The following is a 4,657-nucleotide window of genomic DNA, read 5'->3' as shown; positions in this document are numbered from 1 at the left end:
AGTGCTACCTGCCCTTGCTAAATCTGACTGGAGCCTGTCCTTCCTGTGATCCTGGTTTTGTCAGAACTTCTCAGCATCAAGCTGTCTCTGTGATCCTGTGATTCTGTGATCCTGTGACCCTGGGCTTGTTAGAGCACCTGGGAGTGGAGCTTCCTCTGGGTGTTTTGGGAGTGACTGCAGAACTTGCGCCCAAGATCTGCTCAGGGCACCAGCTGGCCTAGACAGACCGGAAGCAACCCGAGCCACTGGGCTGGTGGAGTTCCTGAGTGTCTGGGTCCTGCTGGTCCCAGTTACTCCCGGTGTTGGGACAGATGTTGTGTCCTCCTCACCTCTGATCCTGGGCATGTTAGAGTGCCTGGGAGTGGAGCTTCCTCTGGGTGTTGTGGGACTGGAAGGAACCTGAGCCACTAGGGTGGCGGAGTTCCTCTGTGCCTGAGTCCTGCTGGTCCCAGTTACTCCCGGTGTTGGGACAGATGTTGGGTCCTCCTAATCTCTGATCCTGGGCGTGTTAGAGTGCCCTTCATTACTTTATTTATTCACTCACTTTACATCCTGATCACAGGCTCTCTCCCTCCTCTCCCTCCTAGTCCTACCCTCTTCCTTCATTACCCTCTCCCCTTCTCCTCAGAGAAGGAGAAGCCCCCATAGGTAGCAATCTGCCCTGCTCCATCAAAGTCATGGTAGGACTAAGTGCATCCTCTCCCACTGAGGCCAGACAAGGAAGCCCAGCTAGGGAAAAGGAATCCAAAGGCAGGCAATAGAGTCAGAGACAGCTTCAATTGTTAGGGGACCCACATGAAGACCAAGCTGCGCATCTGCTGCTAATGTGTAGGGGGCCTAGGTGGAGCCCATGCATGCTCTTTGGTTGGTGGTTCAGTCTCTGTGAGTCCCCATCGGCCCAGGTTAGTTAACTCTGTATGTTTTCTTGTGCTGTCCTTGACCCCCTCTGGCTTCCTCACTCCCCGCCCCCACTCTTCCCCACGATTTCCAGAGTTCCACCTAATGTTTGGCTGTGGGTCTCTGGATCTGTTTCCATCAGCTGCTCGATGCCTCTCAGAAGACAGTTATATTCTTACCACCAAAGAAATGAAAAATCCAAAGGATACTAGATTCTGGCTTATCCCAGTCAAAACGGTTAACTGTTAAAAACAAATAACCAAGAAGAGAAACCTTCAAACACTGCTGGAGGGAAAACTCCTGAAGCCGCTATGGAAATCAGCATGGAAGTTCTTGAAGGACTAAGAGTAGGATTATCATGAGACCCAGCATATGACAGCTGGGAAGACAGCCAAAGCAACCCACATCAACAGAGCAGAGACTCCTTTGCACCCTCAGTCCACACAGAACAGCCATGCTATGGGATCAGCCGAGATACCTTCCCACAGAACAATGGCTAAAGCAAATGTGGTTTACATACACAATGGGGATGGAAGGAATAAAATTATGCCATGTTCATGGAAATGGATGCTACTGGGAAACACTATATTAAGAAAGGCAACCCACATACCTGTGCATATATGTAATGACATGACAGCAGGAGAGGGACCATTTGTGGAGATGAGGGACTATTTGGAAGTGGGAAGGGGAACCATAGGGGTAAAGGGTGAATATGGTCAATACATGATGTACTTAAATGGATGCACAGAATATTATCTTAAAACTCCTCACTTCGGACAACAAATGTACCCTAATTTTAAAAACAACAATGTAAAAGGTTTGTTTTATTTTGCTTTGTTCTGCCTTATATTTTGAGATATGTTCTCACCATATTGCTGGGCTGCCTGGAACTTGCTATATAAATCAGGTTGACCTCAAACTTGAAGGAATCCATTTGCCTCTACCTGCAACCCCCAGCACTGGGGTTAAAGGTGTGCACCACGACATACTAGTTAAAAAGTTGTGTGTGTGTTTAAGGAAATGATTAAGAACGGCATTGAGAATCCATGACAAGACCAGGCAAGCCATAAAGTAAATAAAAAAATAATAATAAGTAACTGGGAAATCCCCTGGCAGAGAGGAGGCAGGGAATAGATAGAAGATGGAGCTGTTGCCGCCTCATGTGAGCTTGTCTACAAGTTTGCTTTCTATTGCTGTGATAAACACCATGACCAAAAGCAGCACAGGAAGAAAGAGTTTACTTCATCTTAGAGCTTACAACCCAACATGAAGTCAGGGCAGGAACTTAGAAGAAGGATCCTGTGGAAGAAACCTACCTGCTGGCTTGCTCAGCTGGCTTTCTTATACAGTCCAGGACCACCTGCCCAGGGGTGGTACTGACCCCAGTAGGCTGAGCCCTCCCACAAGACATCATTAAAGAAAATGCCCCCACAGACGTACTTACATGCCAATCTGATAGAGGTATTTTCTCAATGGAGGTTAGCTTTTCCCAGATGACTCTAGCTGTGCCAAGTTAATAGAAAAACTAAGCAGGATAGCCTATAGTGGATCAAATTGGAAGGCAGAGGACTGCCCATAGCCAGATGCCAGCTTCAGCCTCCCTGACTGGCTGGTACCCCTCAGATTCCCTTGCAGGAGCCAGTTCAAGTGTGGAAATGGCTTTGCCTCTCTCCTGGAGACAGGGGAGGTTCTTGTCATTTGCAGATTGTAGTCTTAGAAGAACTGGTCCACAGGAAGAGGTGCCCCCCCTCAATTGCCAGCCCTGGTCTTGATGCCACATCTGGCACTGAGGCATGGATATTGAGCCTTTCTGATTCCCAGTCATGTGAGCCTTCACCTCTGCCCAAAAGAGAGTATAAAATATCCACAGAGAACTTCTAGAGATAAAAATCACTGTGAAGTAAAAATATGATAGATGGATTTAATGGCATTGCTGAAGGAAAAATGGGCAAATTTTCCTTCAAAGATAGCAATAAGTATCATCCAGAAGAAAAACAGAATTAAATATTAAATATTAAAATGTTTGACAAGATTGACAACCCCTTCATCCCTCTGTCCTTATCTTCTTTCTTCCTCCTTCCTCCTTCCTCCCTCCATTCCTATTTTCCTTCCTTTCCTCCTTCCTTGAACTAGCAGTAGCTCATTGGACTGCAAAGATTAAAAATAAGTCTTGTCTACATGTAAACATAAGAAGAAGTGATCATGTGCTGAGTACAAACACCTGGGCAGGGATATAAAGGCCCAGGCTCAGAAGGCTCCACATCTGCACATCTTCCTCTCCACCTGCTCCTCTGACCTACTCCATTCTCAACCAAAAACCAGAACCATGACCTGCTGTGGCTGTTCAGGAGGCTGTGGCTCCAGCTGTGGAGGCTGTGGCTCCAGCTGTGGGGGCTGTGGCTCCAGCTGCTGCAAGCCTGTGTGCTGCTGCAAGCCTGTGTGCTGTTGTGTGCCCACCTGTTCCTGCTCCAGCTGTGGAGGCTGCAAGGGAGGCTGTGGCTCCTGTGGGGGCTGCAAAGGAGGCTGTGGCTCTTGTGGAGGCTGTGGCTCCTGTGGGGGCTGCAAGGGAGGCTGTGGCTCCTGTGGGGGCTGCAAGGGAGGCTGTGGCTCCTGCGGGGGCTGCAAGGGAGGCTGTGGCTCCTGTGGGGGCTGCAAGGGAGGCTGTGGCTCCTGTGGAGGCTGCAAGGGAGGCTGTTGCCAGTCCAGCTGTTGCAAGCCCTGCTGCTGTCAATCCAGTTGCTGTAAACCATGCTGCTCTTCAGGTTGTGGGTCATGTTGCTGTCAGTCCAGCTGCTGCAAGCCCTGCTGCTGTCAGTCTAGCTGCTGCAAGCCTTGCTGCTGTCAGTCCAGCTGCTGCAAGCCCTGCTGCTGTCAGTCCAGCTGCTGCAAGCCCTGCTGCTGTCAGTCTAGCTGCTGCAAGCCCTGTTGTTGCCAGTCTAGTTGCTGCAAGCCTTGCTGCTGCCAGTCCAGCTGTTGCAAACCCTGCTGCTGTCAGTCTAGCTGCTGTGCCCCTGTATGCTGCCAGTGCAAGATCTGAGGTTCTGTCTACAAACCTCCTGAAAATCTGGACCTCAAGGATTAACCAAAACTGTACCCTGACATCCTGAAAAAAACTCTACATCCATACTCTGAATTTTGCCAGGGTGGGGTGCCAATATCAGCACCTAGTCTGCAGCCTTGAGGTTATGGGGCATACCATGTCTTGAGTTCTGCCCAAACTCCTAAATCCCCCTTCTCTCCTACTTATGCCACTCTGCCTTTCAAGGATTCCAAGGCTCCAGTTCACTTGCTGGGAACATTCTGAGACTAGATATCCTCTGAACAAAGGCTCTTGCTGGCTCCTGCCATCCCATCCTTCAACCTCATCCCCCTCCCAGCTACCTGAGCCCTACTCCTTTGGAATTTAATCTCCAGCGCATGGTGACACTGGAGACCCATAAGTTAAGTCACAAGGGAAGGGATTCTCCCATTTTTCCCTTGCTTCTGTGGCTGTGACTCAACCAGGAGCTCTCTGTTAAATGCTGTACCTGAATCATTAAATAAATCCACTGCATCCCTCTCAAGAGTTGGTGTCTCGTGTTTTCAGTCTGTATAATTAGGAAGTCATGTGATCTAGTTGCTCCCCTCATGACTTGCTCCCAGTGGCCTCCTTTTGCTAGAGTTTCATCACAGATTTCTGTAGAGCTGGTGATTTAAATGAAAAAACTCAACACAGAGGTCTTACTGGAGATGTGTACCCCAGTGTAGGTAACTGTGTAGC

This window comes from Mastomys coucha, unplaced genomic scaffold, assembly GCF_008632895.1.
Source record: "Mastomys coucha isolate ucsf_1 unplaced genomic scaffold, UCSF_Mcou_1 pScaffold21, whole genome shotgun sequence".
Taxonomy (NCBI): Eukaryota; Metazoa; Chordata; class Mammalia; order Rodentia; family Muridae; genus Mastomys; species Mastomys coucha.
The sequence above is the reverse complement of the archived record's forward strand: the minus strand, read 5'-3'. Positions refer to the sequence as shown.